The 24,041-nt window shown below is 45.9% G+C and overlaps 1 protein-coding gene across 3 annotated transcripts in view; it reads left to right on the plus strand.

Moving 5' to 3' along the window:
* The first annotated feature begins 3,316 nt into the window (after positions 1–3,316).
* Positions 3,317–24,041, plus strand: part of FGR (FGR proto-oncogene, Src family tyrosine kinase) — a 197,654-nt gene continuing 176,929 nt past the window's right edge. Inside the window, exon 1 of one of the 3 annotated variants that reach the window (XM_056557378.1) lies at positions 3,317–3,409. The gene's annotated coding sequence lies outside the window, so the exon portion shown is untranslated. The remainder of the gene's footprint in view (positions 3,410–24,041) is intronic. The other 2 variants (XM_056557382.1, XM_056557381.1) reach the window with 2 other exon arrangements.

The raw sequence follows: 24,041 nt of genomic DNA on the forward strand, positions 1-24,041 counted from the left end.
AGCAGAGAGCGTGTGGTCATGACATCAGAGGAAATGCATTTCTTTTTTGGATTTCTCTTTAGTATACAGCCCCTAAAAAGTACTGGAAGGATTAAGATTTTTTAACAGAAGTGATTTACAAATCTGTTTAGCTTTCTGGCACCAGTTGATTTAAAAAAAAAAAAAGGTTCGATGGGAGAACCCCTTTAACACGATAACGACCACGGACGAGTATAGACGTCCAGGTTGGCGGCCGTTCCCGCACCTGGACGTCTATACTCGTCCATTCTTCTCGTGGGTGCTGCCCAGTGCACCCACGAGATCGCGGCAGGGACTCGGCTGTATCACACAGCCGGGACCCTGCTGCACTGCCAGGACCGAAGTAAACTTCGGTCCAGGCAGTTTTAACCCTTACAGCTCCCTCTGTCACTCCTGCAGCACCCCGCATCGCGATCGCGGGGTGCTGCGTGTAATACGCGGCTGGCCGGGGCCTGCCGCACTGCCGGGAGTGAAGTTCACTTCACTCCCGGCAGTTTAACCCTTACAGCCGCGGTCAGAAGTGACCGCGCGCTGTAAGGAGTTCTGACAGAGGGAGGGGGCTCCCTCTGTCTCCTCTGCAGCACCCCGCAGCGCGATCGGGGGTGCTGCTGCATACCTGGGCAGCCGGGGGTCCTACAAAGACCCCCAGGTCTGCCCTGGGTATTGCCTGTAGGACGTGCCAGAGGCACGTCCTAATATGCTGCCTGCTAGTGAAAACTGGCAGGCAGCATATAACTGCAATGCTTTGGAATACTAAGTATTCCAAAGCATTAAAAAGTGTAAAAAAATAAATAAATAAATAAAATAAAAGTGTAAATATGTAATAAAAGTGTAAAAAAAATAAAATAAAAAAAATAAAATATATATATATATATATATATATTAAAAATACATTTATTAAATGAATCTAATTTACAAAAATGCATAATGTGTAGGATCGCAGTGGCGGACATCCCCAGCATGTAATATGCTGCGGATGTCCACCATGTGATCCTACACATTATGCAGCAGTCACGGTAATGAGCTCCCTGCTGCGGCTGGGTAGCTTTGTGTGTCCACTCATAGCGGCGGATTTCCCGCCAGCAGTCATGAGCGGACACACTGAGCTACCCAGCCGCAGCAGTGATGGATATATTCGCCATGAGCGGGTGCTTATTCCCACAACATGGCGGATATATCCATCAGGAGCCTTAACTGTCACAGACAGACGCGTTATACTGCCAACCGACCAAGGACCAATCAGAGAGGTCCCTGGTCCAGCCAATAACTTGTAGGGGTGCGGTATATAAATGGGGTCACTTGTGGGGGTGGGGGTACTGTTCTTCCCTGAAAGCCAAATGGCGCTCCTCTCCTTCTGAGTCCTACCACGCGGCCAAGGAACCATATATGGCCAAAGCGGGGGTATTTCCGAACATGGGACAAGCAGCTAAATAAAATATAGGGTGCATTTCTTTCAATATCAGAAGTGATGTACAAAAAATATGCCCCCCAAATGATGCATTTGTTAAAAATTGCAAATTTCGAATTTTTAACACTGACTTTGTAATAATTCCTGCCAAAAAACTATGGTGTTAAAATACTCACTGTACCCCCTAGCGAATACCTTGAGGGGTCTAGTTTTTAAAATGGGGTCATTTGGGGGGGTGTTCCTATGTTCTACTACCTTTTAATTTCTGCAAACCTTGCATAGCACACAAAAAAAGATGTACTTTTCAAATTTTCTAAATTTTCTAAATTTCAAGTTAAATTGTTAGGCTTCTAACGAATTAAAAATGTTAATTAAAAACAAAAAAATGATGTAAAAATAAAGTAGACATCTGAAAGTATAAGTTTCATAAACTATTTGGTCAGTAAGTATAAATATATGCAACCTATTAGTGTTAAAATAGCAAAAAATCGTAATTTTTTGTAAAAATTTCATGATTTTTTGCATTGTAAAAAAAAACTACAAATGATATCGGCTTAATTTTACTATGTACATGAAGGGCAACTTGTGACAAAAAAACAATGTCAGAATTATCGTGATTGGCAAAACGTTACCAGAGTTATTCTCTAATAAAGACAGACATCCCCGATTTGAAAAAACAGGCCTGGTCTTTCAGGGGCGTACAGGTTTATTTGTATTGGTCCTTAAGGGGTTAAAGTCCTTGCGCCTTTGTGATAAATTCGGCGCACAACAGCAAAAAAAACTGTGCAAAATAAACCACACAAAAAAGGACTTTGCACAGCAAAACATTGATTAATCTCCCCCTTTGTGAGGACAATTGTGAGGACCAAAACTGTACCACTAAATACTTGAAAAAGGTCACAAGAACTATTAAATTCTGGTTACTTCTGAATCATATTGATGAAAACAGGTGTTATTGTGTGGGAAATGTTCTAAAAGCCATCATAAACCATAATAGAAATAAGGACAACTCTAAACAGCACAACTCCCATGAAGGACTGTACACTCAAACTCTGATGGATAATACAAAATGCAGTTCACGGCAAGGTTGGGGGAAATTTATCAAATCCTGTCCTGAGGAAAAGTTGTCCAGTTGCCCATAGCAACCAATCAGATCGCTTCTTTCATTTTGGAGAGGCCTTGTTAAAAATAAAGATGCAAGCTGATTGGTTGCAATGGGCAACTTTTTCTCTGGACAGGGTTTGATAAATCTCCCCGAATGTCTCCAGAAAAATTAAATAGGCTGGCTGCAGCCAAGTTGTACAGCAATTTGAAGCAGTTCAATATTATCATATCATCATGTTATTTCTGCTGCAATTTTTAGAAACACTTTCTAATCCACATCACAGTGCAAATTATACAGGCAAGTTTAGATAGGTGTACTATTCCTTTTTCTCAAACACAGTTGCTTTAGTTGACATTATGTTAACAGGTTAACCCCTCACGAACGGGGTCCCAAGTCTCCTGTCAGAATGGGGCAACGGTCACTGATGTGTACTGCCCACCATTTAGGATCTATTGGGGCTGCCAGAGATAGCAAAATACAGTGCTTTCCTCTTTCAGCAGCTCCCATAGAGAATGAATGGAGTGGAAGCACGCCACGCACACGTGACTGCCGCTTGATTCCACTGGGACACTCTGGACCCAAATCTCAATTAATTAATGGACAACCCTTCTTGCATAGAAACAGAGTACGCCCAAACTGAATAAGTCATGAGTTCATTCGGTTTCTAAATGTTTAACTTCCTTTTATAATTTAAAGAGGAACCTAAGCAAGGGGGAAGTTTAAAAAAAAAAGACTTCTTAGTGTGTGAAATAGACAAATGAGAAAAAGTAAATTAATAGGAAAGAAGAAGACTTACAAGTGACAGGCAAATTAAATATAAGCGACTGCAGACGTAAGAGAGGAAAGATCATCCAATGAACGCTATCACACATTAGAAGGTAGGTTGGCAATTGATATACATGTATACACCAATCATCCATGAGATTAAAAATATTTGCCTAATAATGTGTAGGTCTGCTTATGTGCCCCAAAAACAGCTCTGTGCTATCTGGCACCAGTATGTTAGCAACAGATCTTTTTAGTCCTGCATGTTGTGAGATGGATCCTTCATGGATTGGCTATATTTTTTTTCTAATCCAAAGAAGCTAGATTGGATTGATATCTGGAGTCCGATTGATATTAAGGGAGGCCAGGTTAACACTTTGAATACTGTATCTTGTAAGTTAAACCATTTTTGGACTATTTCTACATGGTGCCTGGATGCATTATCATGCTGGAAGAGTCCACTGCCTTTGGAAATATTGATGCCATGAAGGAGTGTACTTGGTCTGTACAGTGTTTAGGTAGGTGGTACATGTTACAGTGCCAATCATGAATGCCAGGACCCAAGGTTTCCCAAAACAACAAAGTACCTCCACTGCCTTGTATTCTTCCTGTAGTATTTCCTGGAGATGATCCAGCTGTGATCCAGCCATCTAGCCATCACAATTTGACCCTTGTCAAAGTATTACAGATCCTTACACTTGTCCATTTTTTCTTCCAACCCATCAACCTCTTAAACTGACTATTCACTTACATGAAATATTCCATCCCTTGACAGGTGCTATTTTGAAGACATTATCAATGTTATTTATTAAATCAGGTACTACCGTATATACTCGAGTATAAGCCGAGTTTTTCGTGCTGAAAACACCCCCCTCGGCTTATACTCGAGTGAACTCTCCGCCCTCAGTGGTCTTGAACGTGCGGACCTCCAGATGTTTCAAAACTACAACTCCCAGCAAGCCCGGACAGCCATCGGCTGTCCGGGCATGCTGGGAGTTGTAGTTTTGAAACATCTGGAGGTCCGCAGGTTGAAGACCACTGCGGCCTTGGTCATCATCCAGACCCCCCCCACCCCCTTTAGTTTTGTACTCCCCTCCGCTCGGCGGGACGTTAGGGTGAGCTGGTCCGGGCCAGCTGTGCTGCAGGGACCGTCCGGTGGGGAGGGATAGTCGTTCCGGGCTGTCCATCTTCACCGGGGGGGCCTCTTCTCGGCGCTTCGCGCCTGGCCCCGGAGTAGTGACGTTGCCTTGACGATGACGCACAGGGACGTTGCTCATGAACGTGAGGTGAGTACAAAACTAAAGGGGGGGGGGTCTGGATGATGACCAAGGCCGCAGTGGTCTTCAACCTGCGGACCTCCAGATGGGAGTTGTAGTGCTGGGAGTTGTAGTTTTGAAACATCTGGAGGTCCGCAGGTTGCAGATCACTGTTAAATCAGACATTGAAAAGCGGTGCTGATGAAAGGGGTGGTGTGGGATGATGACAGGGTAATGATGACAGGCGGTGATGATGAAGGGGCGGTGTGGGATGATGACAGGGGGATGATGATAGGCGGTGATGATGAAGGGGGGATGATGAAGGGGGGATGATGACAGGGTGATGATGATGAGGGTGTTAATGACGGGGGTCTGGATGATGACGTGGGTCTGGATGATGACAGGGGGATGATGTATTTCCCACCCTAGGCTTATAGTCGAGTCAATAACTTTTCCTGGGTTTTTGGGATAAAATTAGGAGCCTCGGCTTATATTCAGGTCGGCTTATACTCGAGTATATACGGTAGTTTTAATAAACTAGACATGATATGTACTGACAGATACTGTTCTAGTGTCCATAAAAGACTGGCACACCTTGCACAGTTTATGACAAGACATAATAAACTGAAAAAATTTAAATAAAGCTATTTTGACAGATAAATTATTAAGTTCACTTACTTTGTCATAGGGTAAAAAGTTATCAGAGAGCCAGGGTCCCATTCAGGAGATTGCGGGGCTCCGAATGGTCAGAACACCAAGGATTAGACACTTTTCCCCTATCCTGTCGAGTCTTTCACTGAACAACCCCTTTAAATATTAAAGGATATAACCCATATTTATGTGTCCAGATAGATCATGTCAATGTCCGAGGAGGGGTCCCTGTTCTCCCTATGTGCCAACACTGAAAACCACTCTGTAAGTAGGTTGCTCATTCAGTTCCAGCACATGCATACAATACATAGAGAGATTACTTTTTTGTGTGAAACATCTTCATGAGACAATCTCCAACAGTTTCTAAATATTAAATTCTCTTAGAAAAATAAAATTCAGGCTTGACTGCACTAGATTTCATGTAATACCCCTATTCATGTTATAACCACAGTAAGGTGAGATATAAAGAGTTGGTTACAAAGCTGTAATACAGGAAAACTCTATTAACACCAGATACTGTAATGTGGACCAATGTGGTAAAGGGTTATTCCACTGGATATACCACCTCTAGGACCTGCACATTGAGATTGAGGGTTTCTTAGAGGGTTACATAAACAGCGGTGCTTCAATTTACTTCAATTAAAGGGCAACTGTCATTAAATTTTAGTGTAATAACTTGCACTTAGCCTTTGTACTGTGTGCAGGTGTTGTGTACACCAATTATTTTACCTCATATTTGCAGGCTTTCGTGACGCTAAAAAGTGCTTTAATTAAAGCCACTGACGGCCGGATAGGCGTGGTGCGAGGTACGCGATGCCCCGCTGCCGCCACGCCCACCCACACGCCCACTTTGTTTCTCAGTGCTGGGACCACTGTTTGATTGACACACAGGTCCCAGCACATGCGCCCTTCAACTAATGTAATGTGCGCGTTGCTGCGTGTCATCCAGGGAGCGCTCGCTCCTCCAGCCAGTGCTCGCTCCTGCGCTCTCTGCACCTAGCCCTGCACAGGCGCACTGAGGAGGACGATGGCGCCGGGAGCAAGCGCTTGCTGGATGACACGCAGCGGCGTGCACGTTACATTAGTTGAAGGGCGCATGCGCTGGGACCTGTGTGTCAATCACACAGTGGTCCCAGCACTGAGAAACAAAGTGGGCGTGTGGGTGGGCGTGGCGGCAGTGGGGCATCGCGTACCTCGCATCTCGCCTATCCGACAGTCAGTGGCTTTGATTAAAAGCAATTTTTATCATCACGAAAGCCTGAAAATATGAGGTAAAATACTTTCTGTACACAACACCTGCACACAGTACAAAGGCTGTTTGCAGGTTATTACACTAAAATTTCATGACAGTTGCGCTTTAAGGTCAATGGGAGTAATGTAAAACAGCCCACTCAGCTGTTTTTGGTTTCCTTACCATCTCCAGCAGTTGAACGCAGGTCAGAGGGGGCTGGGGCTTCTAATCATAGGATGGGTGTGTGTCCGAGAAAAAGGACCCACATTTTTAAGGCGTTTACAGCATTTCCGAGGATATGCTATAAATATGAAGGATAGAAATTCCCCATTCAAAATAAAAAAAAATTGTAATTGTGAAATTTCCAACCACACTGTGTCATCATAGATTGTTAAAGGCACATGTAACGCACAATGAAGAAAAAGCTGTGTTGACTAATGTATCAAATATATATAGAAAGAACTGAAAAATTTGGAGAACTTTTATACACTTCACACACGAATCATTCACTTCCACATTGAATGATCCACTTACATTTACTTGCCACTTACCCAACCATACAGGCCTTCAGGAGGGGGCACCCTACTAGACTTAACATTAACCAACAGACCTGACAGAGTAACTAATGTGCAAGTAGAAGGACACCTAGGAAATAGTGATCATAATATAATACATTATTCAATAAGGGAATCTCTCGAAGGGGCCACAAAAACAATGAACTTTAGGAAGGCAAAGTTCGATCAACTCAGAGAAGCCCTTAACAATATAACATTGGATAATGTCTTCAAAAAGAACAATACTGACACTAAATGGGAGACTTTTAAAAATATCTTCAATTCTCACTGTAAGATGTATATACCTTATGGGAATAAAAGGGTCAGAAATAAAAGAAAACCAATATGGATGAATAAAAATGTTAAGGGGGCAATAAATGACAAAAATAAAGCATTTAAACTACTAAAACAGGACAGCAGTGAAGAAGCATTAAAAAGCTATAGAGAAAAATGTAAAATATGTAAAAAAACTGATAAAAGCCGCAAAAAATAGAGACAGAAAGACTCATTGCCAAAGAGAGTAAAACTAACCCCAAAATGTTCTTTAACTATATAAATAGCAAAAAGGTCAAACATGGAAGATCAGGAAAAAGCAAATATATTAAACAAATTCTTCCCCACTGTGTTCACCGAGGAAAATGAAATGCCAGATGAAATACAGCGAGATAAGGTAAACTCTACAGTACAGGTCACCTGTTTAACCCAGGAAGAAGTACAGTGCCGCCTACAAAAAATCAAAATAGACAAATCACCAGGTCCAGATGACTTTAACCCCTGTGTTCTAAAGGAATTAAGCAATGTAATAAACAGACCCCTATTTTTAATATTCAGGGACTCTATAGTGACAGGCACTGTTCCCCAGGACTGGTGCATGGCAAATGTGGTGCCAATTTTTAAAAAGAGGTCAAAAGGTGACCCCAGGAATTATAGGCCTATTAGTTTAACCTCTGTTGTATGTAAATTGTTTGAGGGTTTTCTGAGATGCTATTTTGGAGTATCTTGATAAAAATAAATGTATGACCACATATCAGCATGGCTTTATGAGGGTCCTGTCAAACTAACCTGATCAGCTTCTATGAGGAGGTGAGCTCCAGACTGGACCAGGGGCAATCGCTGGATGTCATATATCTGGATTTTTTCAAAGCATTTGATACGGTTCCACATAAAAGGTTGGTGCAGAAAATGAGAGGGATTGGGCTGGGGGAGAATGTGTGTAAGTGGGTAAGGAACTGGCTCAGTGATAGGAAACAGAGGGTGGTTATACTTATTCTGATTGGGTGACTGTTACTAGTGGGGTACCACAGGGGCCCATCTTGGGTCCTGTTCTATTTAATATATTTATTAATGACCTTGTAGAGGGGTTGAATAGTAAAGTGGCAATCTTTGCAGATGATACTAAAATCTGTAAAGCGGTAAACACAATAGAGGACAGTGCACTGTTACAAATGGATCTGGATAGGTTGGAGGTTTGGGCTGAGAAGTGCAGATGAGGTTCAACACTGATAAATGTAAGGTAATGCACATGGGGAAGAAAAATCCGGGCTGGGATTATGTATTAAATGGGAGCAGACTTGGGACGAATGACATGGAAAAGGACTTGGGAGTCTTAGTTAATAGTAAATTTATCTGTAGGGACCAGTGTCGGGAAGCTGCCGCCAAGGCTAATAAAATCATGGGGTGCATCAATAGGGGCATTGATGCCCACGACAAGGAAATAATTATATCGCTGTACAAATCACTAGTCAGACCACACATGAAATACTGTGTACAGTACTGGCCACCAGTGTACAAGAAAGATATAGTGGAGCTGGAGAGGGTTCAAAGACAGGCAACCAGAGTAATATGGGGAATGGGAGGACTACAGTACCAAGAAAGATTATCAGAATTAGGGTTATTTAGTTTAGAAAAAAGTAGGCTTAAGGGCGACCTAATACCTATGTATAAATATATCAGGGGACAGTACAGAGATCTCCCCCATGATCTATTTATACCCAGGACTGTATCCATAGCAAGGGGGCCTCCTCTACATCTAGAGAAAAGAAGGTGTCTACACCAGCACAGATGGGGGTTCTTTACTGTAAGAGCAGTGAGACTATGGAATTCTCTGCCTGAGGAGGTGGTCATGGTGAACTCTGTAAAAGAGTTCAAAAAGGGGCTGGATGCATTTTTGGAGAATAATAACATCGCTGGTTATGTATACTAGATTTATAGGGACAGAACGTTGATCTAGAGATTTATTCTGACTGCAATATTTGGAGTCAGGAAGGAATTTTTACCTCTAGTATGAGTTTTTTTTTGCCTTCCTCTGGATCAACTCAACTCAGTAGGGACTCATTAGGGTTATAGGTTGAATTTGATGGACCCTGGTCTTTTTTCAACCTTATGAATTATGTTAATATGTTAAACTTCCCACCTTGGGTCCTTCTACAACATGAATTTTTACAACATTTATTTTAAATTTATGGCAGGCGTTTTGACATTTAAAAGTTAAACTTTTATTTTTCTTTAACCTTTCTTTGGTAGAACATCTTGTGTGCTTTGGGTATTTGTCCTTCTACATGACTCACATTTCCTTTACAATTTGCTGGTATTATTAAGAATTCATTGATCGATCAATTATGGCAAGCCATCCAAGCCTTGATGCAGCAAAATAGATCCAAACCATGGTATTACCACTACTGTGTTTAATAGGTGGTAAGTGGTTTTTATGCTAGAATACAGTGTTTTCCTTTCTTCAAATTGTTACGCCGAGCGCTCCGGGTCCCCGCTCCTCCCCGGAGCGCTCGCTTCACTCTCCCCGCGGCAGCGCTCCGGTCACGTCCTCTGACCCGGGGCGCTGCGATTCCGCTGCCAGCCGGGATGCGATTCGCGATGCGGGTAGCGCCCGCTCGCGATGCGCACCCCGGCTCCCCTACCTGACTCGCTCTCCGTCTGTTCTGTCCCGGCGCGCGCGGCCCCGCTCCCTAGGGCGCGCGCGCGCCGGGTCTCTGCGATTTAAAGGGCCACTGCGCCGCTGATTGGCGCAGTGGTTCCAATTAGTGTGTTCACCTGTGCACTCCCTATATCACCTCACTTCCCCTGCACTCCCTTGCCGGATCTTGTTGCCTTAGTGCCAGTGAAAGCGTTCCTTGTGTGTTCCTTGCCTGTGTTTCCAGACCTTCTGCCGTTGCCCCTGACTACGATCCTTGCTGCCTGCCCCGACCTTCTGCTACGTCCGACCTTGCTTTTGCCTACTCCCTTGTACCGCGCCTATCTTCAGCAGCCAGAGAGGTGAGCCGTTGCTAGTGGATACGACCTGGTCACTACCGCCGCAGCAAGACCATCCCGCTTTGCGGCGGGCTCTGGTGAAAACCAGTAGTGGCTTAGAACCGGTCCACTAGCACGGTCCACGCCAATCCCTCTCTGGCACAGAGGATCCACTACCTGCCAGCCGGCATCGTGACAGTAGATCCGGCCATGGATCCCGCTGAAGTTCCTCTGCCAGTTGTCGCTGACCTCACCACGGTGGTCGCCCAGCAGTCACAACAGATAGCGCAACAAGGCCAACAGCTGTCTCAACTGACCATTATGCTACAACAGTTACTACCACAGCTTCAGCAGTCATCTCCTCCGCCAGCTCCTGCACCTCCTCCGCAGCGAGTGGCCGCTCCTGGGATACGCTTATCCTTGCCGGATAAATTTGATGGGGACTCTAAGTTTTGCCGTGGCTTCCTTTCCCAATGTTCCCTGCATCTGGAGATGATGTCGGACCTGTTTCCCACTGAAAGGTCTAAGGTGGCTTTCGTAGTCAGCCTTCTGTCCGGAAAAGCCCTGTCATGGGCCACACCGCTCTGGGACCGCAATGACCCCGTCACTGCCTCTGTACACTCCTTCTTCTCGGAAATCCGAAGTGTCTTTGAGGAACCTGCCCGAGCCTCTTCTGCTGAGACTGCCCTGTTGAACCTGGTCCAGGGTAATTCTTCCGTTGGCGAGTATGCCGTACAATTCCGTACTCTTGCTTCAGAATTGTCCTGGAATAATGAGGCCCTCTGCGCGACCTTCAAAAAAGGCCTATCCAGCAACATTAAAGATGTTCTGGCCGCACGAGAAATTCCTGCTAATCTACATGAACTTATTCACCTAGCCACTCGCATTGACATGCGTTTTTCCGAAAGGCGTCAGGAACTCCGCCAAGATATGGACTCTGTTCGCACGAGGCGTTTCTTCTCCTCGGCTCCTCTCTCCTCTGGTCCCCTGCAATCTGTTCCTGTGCCTCCCGCCGTGGAGGCTATGCAGGTCGACCGGTCTCGCCTGACACCTCAAGAGAGGACACGACGCCGTATGGAGAACCTCTGCCTGTACTGTGCTAGTACCGAGCACTTCCTGAGAGATTGTCCTATCCGTCCTCCCCGCCTGGAAAGACGTACGCTGACTCCGCACAAAGGTGAGACAGTCCTTGATGTCTACTCTGCTTCTCCACGTCTTACTGTGCCTGTGCGGATGTCTGCCTCTGCCTTCTCCTTCTCTACAGTGGCCTTCTTGGACTCTGGATCTGCAGGAAATTTTATTTTGGCCTCTCTCGTCAACAGGTTCAACATCCCGGTGACCAGTCTCGCCAGACCCCTCTACATCAATTGTGTAAATAATGAAAGATTGGACTGTACCATACGTTTCCGCACGGAGCCCCTTCTTATGAGCATCGGATCTCATCATGAGAGGATTGAACTTTTGGTCCTCCCCAATTGCACCTCGGAAATTCTCCTTGGACTTCCCTGGCTTCAACTTCATTCCCCTACCCTGGATTGGTCCACTGGGGAGATCAAGAGTTGGGGGTCCTCTTGTTCCAAGAACTGTCTAAAACCGGTTCCCAGTAACCCTTGCCGTAACTCTGTGGTTCCTCCAGTAACCGGTCTCCCTAAGGCCTATATGGACTTCGCGGATGTTTTCTGCAAAAAACAAGCTGAGACTCTACCTCCTCACAGGCCTTATGATTGCCCTATCGACCTCCTCCCGGGCACTACTCCACCCCGGGGCAGAATTTATCCTCTCTCTGCCCCAGAGACTCTTGCCATGTCCGAATACGTCCAGGAGAATCTAAAAAAGGGCTTTATCCGTAAATCCTCCTCTCCTGCCGGAGCCGGATTTTTCTTTGTGTCCAAAAAAGATGGCTCCCTACGTCCTTGCATTGACTACCGCGGTCTTAATAAAATCACGGTTAAGAACCGCTACCCCTTACCCCTCATCTCTGAACTCTTTGATCGCCTCCAAGGTGCCCACATCTTCACTAAATTGGACTTAAGAGGCGCCTATAACCTCATCCGCATCAGAGAGGGGGACGAGTGGAAAACGGCATTTAACACCAGAGATGGACACTTTGAGTATCTGGTCATGCCCTTTGGACTGTGCAACGCCCCTGCCGTCTTCCAAGACTTTGTCAATGAAATTTTTCGTGATCTGTTATACTCCTGTGTTGTTGTATATCTGGACGATATCCTAATTTTTTCTGCCAATCTAGAAGAACACCGCCAGCATGTCCGTATGGTTCTTCAGAGACTTCGTGACAACCAACTCTATGCCAAAATTGAGAAATGTCTGTTTGAATGCCAATCTCTTCCTTTTCTAGGATATTTGGTCTCTGGCCAGGGACTACAGATGGATCCAGACAAACTCTCTGCCGTCTTAGATTGGCCACGCCCCTCCGGACTCCGTGCTATCCAACGCTTTTTGGGGTTCGCCAATTATTACAGGCAATTTATTCCACATTTTTCTACCATTGTGGCTCCTATCGTGGCTTTAACCAAAAAAAATGCTGATCCCAAGTCCTGGCCTCCTCAAGCAGAAGACGCCTTTAAACGACTCAAGTCTGCCTTTTCTTCGGCTCCCGTCCTCTCCAGACCTGACCCTTCCAAACCCTTCCTATTGGAGGTTGATGCCTCCTCAGTGGGAGCTGGAGCTGTTCTTCTACAAAAAAATTCTTCCGGGCATGCTGTCACTTGTGGTTTTTTCTCTAGGACCTTCTCTCCAGCGGAGAGGAACTACTCCATCGGGGATCGAGAGCTTCTAGCCATTAAATTAGCACTTGAGGAATGGAGGCATCTGCTGGAGGGATCAAGTTCTCCTGTTATTATCTACACCGACCACAAGAACCTCTCCTACCTCCAGTCTGCCCAACGGCTGAATCCTCGCCAGGCCCGGTGGTCTCTGTTCTTTGCCCGATTTAATTTTGAGATTCACTTTCGTCCTGCCGATAAGAACATTAGGGCCGATGCTCTCTCTCGTTCCTCGGATGCCTCAGAAGTTGAACTCTCTCCGCAACACATCATTCCACCTGACTGCCTGATCTCCACTTCTCCTGCCTCCATCAGGCAGACTCCTCCAGGAAAGACCTTTGTTTCTCCTCGCCAACGCCTCGGAATCCTCAAATGGGGTCACTCCTCCCATCTCGCAGGTCATGCGGGTATCAAGAAATCTGTGCAACTCATCTCCCGCTTCTATTGGTGGCCGACTCTGGAGACGGATGTTGTGGACTTTGTGCGAGCCTGCACTATCTGTGCCCGGGATAAGACTCCTCGCCAGAAGCCCGCTGGTTTTCTTCATCCTCTGCCTGTCCCCGAACAGCCTTGGTCTCTGATTGGTATGGATTTTATTACTGATTTACCCCCTTCCCGTGGCAACACTGTTATTTGGGTGGTCGTTGATCGATTCTCCAAAATGGCACATTTCATCCCTCTTCCTGGTCTTCCTTCTGCGCCTCAGTTGGCTAAACAATTTTTTGTACACATTTTTCGTCTTCACGGGTTGCCTACGCAGATTGTCTCGGATAGAGGCGTCCAATTCGTGTCTAAATTCTGGAGGGCTCTCTGTAAACAACTCAAGATTAAATTAAATTTTTCTTCTGCATATCATCCCCAGTCCAATGGACAAGTAGAAAGGATTAACCAGATCTTGGGTGATTATTTGCGACATTTTGTTTCCTCCCGCCAGGATGACTGGGCAGATCTCCTCCCATGGGCCGAATTCTCGTATAACTTCAGGGTCTCTGAGTCTTCCTCCAAATCCCCATTTTTCGTGGTGTACGGCCGTCACCCTCTTCCCCCCCTCCCTACTCCCTTGCCCTCTGGTCTGCCCGCTGTGGATGAAATTTCTCGTGACCTTTCCATCATATGGAGAGAGACCCAAAAATCTCTCTTACAGGCTTCATCACGCATGAAGAAGTTCGCGGATAAGAAAAGAAGAGCCCCCCCCGTTTTTTCCCCTGGAGACAAGGTATGGCTCTCCGCTAAATATGTCCGCTTCCGTGTCCCTAGCTACAAGTTGGGACCACGCTATCTTGGTCCTTTCAAAATTTTGTGTCAAATTAATCCTGTCTCTTATAAACTTCTTCTTCCTCCCTCTCTTCGTATCCCTAATGCCTTTCACGTCTCTCTTCTCAAACCACTCATCCTCAACCGTTTTTCTCCCAAATCTGTTCCTCCCACTCCTGTTTCCGGCTCCTCGGACATCTTCTCGGTCAAAGAAATTTTAGCTGCCAAAAAGGTCAGAGGGAAAAAATTTTTTTTAGTGGACTGGGAGGGTTGTGGTCCTGAAGAGAGATCCTGGGAACCTGAGGACAACATCCTAGACAAAAGTCTGCTCCTCAGGTTCTCAGGCTCTAAGAAGAGGGGGAGACCCAAGGGGGGGGGTACTGTTACGCCGAGCACTCCGGGTCCCCGCTCCTCCCCGGAGCGCTCGCTTCACTCTCCCCGCGGCAGCGCTCCGGTCACGTCCTCTGACCCGGGGCGCTGCGATTCCGCTGCCAGCCGGGATGCGATTCGCGATGCGGGTAGCGCCCGCTCGCGATGCGCACCCCGGCTCCCCTACCTGACTCGCTCTCCGTCTGTTCTGTCCCGGCGCGCGCGGCCCCGCTCCCTAGGGCGCGCGCGCGCCGGGTCTCTGCGATTTAAAGGGCCACTGCGCCGCTGATTGGCGCAGTGGTTCCAATTAGTGTGTTCACCTGTGCACTCCCTATATCACCTCACTTCCCCTGCACTCCCTTGCCGGATCTTGTTGCCTTAGTGCCAGTGAAAGCGTTCCTTGTGTGTTCCTTGCCTGTGTTTCCAGACCTTCTGCCGTTGCCCCTGACTACGATCCTTGCTGCCTGCCCCGACCTTCTGCTACGTCCGACCTTGCTTTTGCCTACTCCCTTGTACCGCGCCTATCTTCAGCAGCCAGAGAGGTGAGCCGTTGCTAGTGGATACGACCTGGTCACTACCGCCGCAGCAAGACCATCCCGCTTTGCGGCGGGCTCTGGTGAAAACCAGTAGTGGCTTAGAACCGGTCCACTAGCACGGTCCACGCCAATCCCTCTCTGGCACAGAGGATCCACTACCTGCCAGCCGGCATCGTGACACAAATGTTACGCTTCTCTATTAAACCAATAAGCTCATCTATTAAACATTGTCCTAATAGCCTTTGCTTGTCTATGTGATCTTTAGGCTTGTCTAGGCTTGTCTAGGTGATCTTTAGCAAATGGCAGACACCCTGCAATGTTCTTTTTGGAGAGCCGTAGCTTTCTCCTGATGGTGGACTTATTAATATTAGCTAATATGAGAAAGGCCAGCTTCCTAAAGGTTACCTTGTTTTCTTTTGTGACCACATGTATTATATATGCCTTGCTTTTGGCGTGATCTTTGTTGGTCGACCATTCATGGGTAAGGATAATAATGGTCTTGAGTTTAGATAGTTGGATCATCCAGAAAATGCTCTAAACTTACAAACAGGTCATTTATATTTTTTGTTTAATTTTATTACTCATAGGCTTAACCCCTTAAGGATGCCGTGCGTATCCATACGCCCCCCTTTTAAAGTCCTTAAGGACTGAGGGCATATGGGTACGCCCGTGGCGGGGGCTAGCGACGGGGACCGGACCAGGATGCCTGCTGAAATCATTCAGCAGGCATCCTGGCACATCGCCGAGGGGGGGTCATGAGACCCCTGCATGTCAGCGATCGCATGTCATGCATTCCGGCAGAGTGCCGAGGGGGATCCTGAGGATCCCCCATATCAGCGATCGCCGCAGATTGCTGGTAAATACTAACTGGCAGCCTGCGGTGGTTCCGGGTCATCTGGGTCACGTGTGACCCGATGACCATGATAATGATCACCACCAATCATCATCCGTACAGTACTGGGGGGCAGCACTGTTGCCACCCCCCCCCAGTACAGCAGTGATTAGGCAGCCTTAGTGACCGCACTAATCACTGCAGTATAGAGAGGGGGGCGGGGGGGGGGGGTTCAGGAGCATGCTTCTCTGTTCTGCCCACCATTTCCTAGAGATCTGGTGTGCAGGACATAGCCCCTTACTGCCATCTCCCCCCTCAGTGTTCTAAAAAACGTTTTAAAAAAGTGCCCCCTTTCTGGGGGCTCTTGGTAAAGAAAGCAGTCAGGGAAAGCATTATATTAGGTAGGGACAGTTAGGGGTTACAATTTTTATTTTTTATTTGGTGTACCGTCTGTAGGTGTCTGCGGGTCCGTAGCACATTTAGCTGCGTGACCCCGGCCCTACAAGGTCGCTGCAGTGTGCCCCCACATTTTTTCTTTGGCCGTTCTTAGCTATAAAAGAGCATTCCGCAAACGTTAGCTAAAGCCCACCCACTGCTGATCAGTCCCGTAGTACTGATCAGTATTTTTATGTCATGAAGGCGCCTTTTCGGGGATTAAAGCGCCTTTTTTAATTTTATTTTTTGCACCTATGAGCGGTCCGTGCCACCAGTAGCAGGCCTGTGCTGTGTGGACAGACTGTACCTGTGTGTGTGCCCTACCGCTGTCAGTGATTTATTACCGATCAGCATTTTTTTTTGGGGGGGGGGGGGGGGGGGCCAGGTGGGTGCTTTAATTCGGGTTTTAACCTTTAAAAAATTTTTTTTTTTTTTGTGGGGGTCTGTGTACGTGCCACCAGCCACGTAGTTTTATTTTATATTTTTGTTCTTAGGGCGGGTTAGTTAGGTTGGGTTAGGGCGGGTTAGGGTAGGAAGTATCGCACCACACCACACACAGCACACACACCAATAAAGTTTTCCCCCCCCCCACATATATATACTTCACCCCCATTTGAGTAGGAAAATGGCCCGCAGGGCGTTTTCAGTGGAGGAGGCATATGCCTTACTTGCCTCCTTCACAGAGGACGAGGAAGACCCCCACCTTCCTTATTTCCTCGTCCCCCTCATCATCTTCTGATGATGAGCCACCAAGGCGGTGGAGACACCGCCATGCGAGGCCACAAACCTCATCTGCTCCTCACCCTGTGCGCCACGCTAGTATGAGTCCCCCTGGCTAGGTTGCAGCCAGGTTTACTGGTGCCCCATACCGGCGAACTTGTCTGGACTCAGCCAGTGGACCACGAGCCTGTGATTCCTGAGTTTGTTGGCGACTCAGGAATCGAGATTGACATCGTCGGGTTCACTGAAATGGACTATTTCAGTTTTTTTCAGTAACAACTTTGTCAATCTGATGGTTGACCAGACTAACCTGTACACCCAACAGTTTGTCGCCGCAAAACCAGGCTCATTTTTAGTTAGACCCTATGAGTGGTTCCCAGTCAATGGAGCCGAAATGAGGGTATTTTGGGGCCTCGTGCTGCATATGGGTCTAGTTAAAAATCCCAATGTCAGGCAATACTGGAGTGGGGGCATCCTTTACCAGACCCCGCTCTACAGTATGGCCATGGCACATCCCCGGTTCGAGACCATTCGGAAATGTTTGCATTATGCTGATAATGCGGCATGTCCCCCCAACCCCCGAACTGATCCCGCATATGACCGCCTGTATAAAATCAGGCCGGTCATCAATCACTTCGTAGCCAAATCTTGGGAGGCCTATGTCCCGGGGCGGGAGGTCGCTATTGATGAGTCTCTCATCAGTTTTAAGGGGAGACTCAGCTTCCAGCAATACATCCCAACCAAGCGAGCACGGTATGGCGTGAAGATGTATACATTTTGATAGAGTACCTCAGGGTACACTTGCAAGTTTATGGGACGAGATTCCCGTATTAAACCCCCAGAATGTCTCCCCACTCTGGGTGTTAGCGGGACCGGTCCTCAAGCCTATTCTGAACTATAATCAGTATATGGGGGAGTTGATCTTTCTGATCAAGTCCTCAAGCCATATGGTGCCATGCGCAAAACACGGACATGGTACCAAAAAGTTGCGGTCTACATGGTACAGGTTGCCATGTATAACTCTTTTGTACTCTTCCAGCATGCTGGCAACACAGGGACATTCCTGCAGTTTCAAGAGGAAGAGAGCGTGTCACAGGAGGGGGATTCGGAAGGACACCACCACTCAGTGTGACACTTGCCCCGATCATTAATAACTGCTTCAGGGACACATTTTTTATCCTTTTCCCTAATTTAAATTCCCCAAAATTCGACTCCAATGTACCAGTCCAGAGTACATTGTCTTCCAAAGTTTAAAAACAACCCCCCCCCAAAAAAAAATCCCAAAACCTCTTTCCCAATACCCCTGATATCTTTCCCCCCCCCCCCCTCAAAAAAAAAATGGGTCATTGGACACAGAGCTAACAGCATTGGGGGTTTGCAGTTGCCTCAAATGCGCAGCGGTCTCTCCCCACCTGAGCGGGGTGCGCATTTGAGGTAACAGGTTAGGGACGGCCACACACATCACATTCCCAGAATGAGGATTTAGAGCATAGAGTTTGGGGCGGGCATCATTTTTACTTTCGGCTATACTCTGGGTCATCATTCTGGGAATTGGCATATCAGTATTAAAATTGCAATTTTCACCCCCCCCCCCCCCAATAGTACACTTAATAAATTTCCAGAAAATAAATTTAGGGAACACCTGTCTGTTCCAAATATCCACTTTACCCCTATACACCTTCCCTAGGGGGTGTACTGTTTGTAATAGGCTCACATGTGGGTGTTCCTTTCTTGTATTTTCCTCTGAATGTATGTAACTGTTAAGTCCATAGGAAACATCGAAGAGTTCTCGATCATGAGCTCTGTCGTATTTCCAGGTGACAATTCGGAGTCACATGTTAGTTGTTCCCAGAAAGATGAAGCAGAGCATAGGTTGAAAATTGCAATTTTCAAAAGCTACCCTTCATCCATTCCTGTAAAATAAATTTAGGAAACAACCGTGCATTCAAAATGTCCTCTTTACCCCTATACCGATTCCTCAGGGTGGGTACTTTCTGTAATGGTGTCACATGTGGGTGTTTCATTTTTGTGTTTTCCTCTGAATGTAAGTAATAGTCAGCTACTGATATGCCATAGGCCTCAACAGGGCCGGACTGGCCCACCGGGATACTGGGAAAATTCCAGGTAGGCCGCTCACCCTGGGGCTGGCCGTGGCCGGCCTGTGCTCAGTCCCCGACCTGATCCGTTCTTATAGATCGGAGCGCGGTCGGGCCGCCCATGCACACTTGCATACAAGGGCCTGATACTAGTATCAGGACCTTGTATCCAGCCTGGGCCGCCTTTAGGGGGGGTACAGCCAGTACTCCAGTAAGGGGCCCGGGCCCCCCCCTGCAGATGCCGCAGCACAGAAGCAGGGGATTGCTTTATACACAGCAGTCTCCTGCTTCCATTGCCGGTCCAGGACGCATTGAACTATAAGCGCGTCTGTATAGTTCAATGCGGCGCTTGGGCTCGGCTGATTGACGGAGCGAAAAGCCATTGGCTCCTCGCCCTGTCAATCACTCTTGTTGGCCGCCCACATTGTGCAGGCGCCGACAAGAGGCCCGGGCTTCCGTCCTCTGTGCTCCGGCACATGAATGACATCATCATCATGTGCCGGATCACAGACTGGTGAAGAAGACAGAAGAGAAGAGGCCATGGATCGCGCGGGAGCCAGGTAAATATGTTTTATTTTCTTCTATTCCTTCCTAAGGGGGGTAATTATAACAACCTAAAGGGGGCACTCCTAGCTATCGCTACCTAAAGGGGGCACTGCTGGCTATCACTATCTAAAGGGGGCACTGCTGGCTATCGCTACCTAAAGGAGGTACTGCTGGCTATCACTATCTAAAGGGGGCACTGCTGGCTATCACTACCTAAAAGGGGCACTGCTGGCTATCACTACCTAAAGGGGGCAATGCTGACTATCACTATCTAAAGGGGACACTGCTGGCTATCACTACCTAAAGGGGGCACTGCTGCAGTTTTGTAGTTTAGCAAAAGCTGGATGTCCCCCCCCCCCCCCCCTATGTGAATGTACAGGGTACACTCACATGGGCGGAGGTTTACAGTAAGTATCTGGCTGCAAGTTTGAGCTGCGGCAAATTTTCTGCCGCAGCTCAAACTGCCAGCGAGAAACTACTTTGAACCCCCGCCCGTGCGACTGTACCCTAAAAACACTACACTAAACTAACAAAAAATAAAATAAAAAGTAAAAAACACTACATATACACATACCCCTACACAGCCCCCCTCCCCAATAAAAATGAAAGCGTCTGGTACGCCACTGTTTCCAAAACGGAGCCTCTAGCTGTTGCAAAACAACAACTCCCAGTATTGTTGGACAGCCGTTGACTGTCCAGGCATGCTGGGAGTTTTGCAACAGCAGGAGGCACCCTGTTTGGGAATCACTGGCGTAGAATTCCCCTATGTCCACCCCTATGCAAGTCCCTAATTTAGGCCTCAAATGCGCATGGCGCTCTCACTTTGGAGCCCTGTCGTATTTCAAGGCAACAGTTAAGGGTTACATATGGGGTATCGCCGTACTCGGGAGAAATTGTGTTACAAATTTTGGGGGGTATTTTCTGCTTTTACCCTTTTTAAAAATGTTAAATTTTTGGGAAAACAAGCATTTTAGGTAAAATTTTTTTTATTTTTTTTTACATATGCAAAAGTCGGGAAACACCTGTGGGGTATAAAGGTTCACTTAACCCCTTGTTATGTTCCCCGAGGGGTCTAGTTTCCAAAATGGTATGCCATGTGTTTTTTTTTTTTTGCTGTCCTGGCACCATAGGGGCTTCCTAAATGCGGCATGCCCCCAGAGCAAAATTTGCTTTCAAAAAGCCAAATGTGACTACTCCTCTTCTGAGACCTGTAGTGTGCCAGCAGAGCACTTTTCACCTCCATATGGGGTGTTTTCTGAATCGGGAGAAATTGGGCTTCAAATTTTTAGGGGTATTTTCTGCTATTACCCTTTTTAAAAATGTTAAATTTTTGGGAAAACAAGCATTTTAGGTAAATTTTTTTTTTTTTTTACATTTGCAAAAGTCGTGAAACACCTGTGGGGTATAAAGGCTCACTTTATCCCATGTTACATTCCCCGAGGGGTCTAGTTTCCAAAATGGTATGCCATGTGGGGGGTTTTAGCTGTTCTGGCACCATAAGGGCTTCCTAAATGCAACATGCCCCCCAAAAACCATTTCAGAAAAACGTATTCTCCAAAATCCCCTTGTCGCTCCTTCCATTCTGAGCCCTCTACTGCGCCCGCCGAACACTTTACATAGACATATGAGGTATGTGCTTACTCAGAGAAATTGGGCTACAAATATAAGTATACATTTTCTCCTTTTACCCCTTGTAAAAATTCAAAAATTGGGTCTACAAGAAAATGCGAGTGTAAAAAATGAAGATTGGGAATTTTCTCCTTCACTTTGCTGCTATTCGTGTGAAACACCTAAAGGGTTAAAACGCTGACTGAATGTCATTTTGAATACTTTGGGGGGTGTAGTTTTTATAATGGGGTCATTTATGGGGTATTTCTAATATGAAGACCCTTCAAATTCACTTCAAACCTGAACTGGTCCCTGAAAAATATCGAGTTTGAAAATTTTGTGAAAAATCGGAAAATTGCTGCTGAACTTTGAAGCCCTCTGGTGTCTTCCAATAGTAAAAACTCATCAATTTTATGATGCAAACATAAAGTAGACATATTGTATATGTGAACCAAAAAAAAATGTATTCGTAATATCCATTTTCCTTACAAGCAGAAAGCTTCAAAGTTAGAAAAATGCAAAATTTTCAAATTTTTCTTCAAATTTACGGATTTTTCACCAAGAAAGGATGCAAGTTACCACAAAAATTTACCACTATGTTAAAGTAGAATATGTCACGAAAAAACAATCTCAGAATGATAACTAAAAGCATCCCAGAGTTATTAATGTTTAAAGTGACAGTGGTCAGATGTGCAAAAAACGCTCCGGTCCTTAAGGCCAAAATGGGCTTGGTCCTGAAGGGGTTAAGCTGTGTAAAGGGCCCCAAAATTTCTGATGACAGCCCTGCTGGCGGCTGCCACAGTGCCGCAATGCTGTGGGGCTGGTAGGAAATTATTTCCAGGGCTGCTTTTTATACCCAGTCCGGCACTGGGCCTCAAATGTAAACAGACCTCGATGACTTCTGAGCCTTGTTGTGCGCCCGCCCAGCACGTTACCCCATATGTGGATGTATTTCCATAGTCAGGAGAAAAAGCCCTCCAATTTTTCCAATTACTCCTTGTGAAAATGTTAAAAATTGGGTAATCCCAGCATTTTAGTGTAAAAAATTGAAAATTTTCCTATCTTAGGTGACGGAAAATTTGGATTTTATTAAAAACAAGACGCGAGTATTATGCTTTAAAACTTCTTTACTGAACTTCAGCAGCAAATATAAACTGTATGTATTAACAAGAAAAAATAATTTTTTGAGGCTTATAAAGAGTATATGGCTGGACAATCTAGGGTGCAACCTAGTATCATGTCCTGTATCATTAGCCAATCAGACAGCAAGGCAGGTGATAAAGGTGACCGATTCCCAGGCATCTCCCTTCTTCTTTGCAATGTTACATCAAACAGGAAATAGTAACCGGAATATCAACAAGTGAAGAGGATGTAGGATGAATAAAAGACGAAGGAACACGGGATCCACGAAGTCTTGTCAACATTGATGTTCAGTGATGGTTGGAAATCACTGAGGAGCTGTTTGAGAAATAAGCAAAAAAAAAACAACAAGTTATAGGGATGGGAATTGGGAGGGATAATACTCGCGTCTTGTTTTTAATAAAATCCAAATTTTCCGTCACCTAAGATAGAAAAATTTCCAATTTTATGGCAAAACAAGACGCTTCGTATTATGCTTAGTTTAAAGCTTAATCGTAATAAACATAATATATATTGAAACAACCAATTCTGACTAACATTAGCAATTATTACAATAGTAACATAGAAACATGGGATTCGGGTCTGAAGTAAAAGGTTTTGAAAGTAGAGTCGGAAGACCAATCGGCTGCTTTTAATAGATCTGAAAGGGAAGCGCCAGATTGGAAAAGTTTGGTTGAGACTGCACTTCTGGCAGAATGGGCCGTAAATTTGGATACATCGATACCGGCTAAATGCATGGTTTGTTTAACCCATCTAGCTAGAGTGGGAGAGGATACAGGAGCGTGAGGTTTGCAGAAGGAAATCAGCAATTGGGAAGATGATGGAGACCGAAGAGATTCAGTTCTGGATTCATAGGAACGAAGACAGCGAACTACACAAAGTTTTTCCTGATGAGGAAAAGAAGGGTAAAAAACGGAATGGAGATTTGTTTTCGTATGACAAAATATGGAAAAAACAACACCTTGAGGTGTAAACTGTCTGCGAGAAATGTCTAGTGATCTGACATCGGAGACTCTTTTGATCGAAACAATACACAAGAGATTGGTAAGTTTGAATGATAGAAATTTTAATGATAAAGAATCATTATCTTCCCAAGAAATGAACATGTCAAGAATAATATTTATATTCCACGTAGAAGTATATTTCGGTACAGGAGGTCTACGAAAGCGAATGCCTTTAAGGAGTTGACAAACTAAAGGATGTCTACCCACCGGAATGGAGTCTCCCGGAAGGTGCTTAGAAGAAATTGCCGAACGATAGAGATTAATCGTCCTATAAGCTTTGCCAGCATCAAAAGAGGCTGCTAAGAAATTCAAGATGTGGGATATAGATGTTCGCAAGGAATCCAGATGTCGTTGATCGCACCAATGAGACCATATTCCCCAGGCTGATCGGTAAGCTGATTTGGTACCCGGGGCCCATGCATCTGAAAGAATGTCCTGAGTCGATTTTGAAAATTGGAGGTTAGATCTTGGTGACCCGAAATCA

Source organism: Hyla sarda, chromosome 2 (assembly GCF_029499605.1).
Source record: "Hyla sarda isolate aHylSar1 chromosome 2, aHylSar1.hap1, whole genome shotgun sequence".
Classification (NCBI taxonomy): Eukaryota; Metazoa; Chordata; class Amphibia; order Anura; family Hylidae; genus Hyla; species Hyla sarda.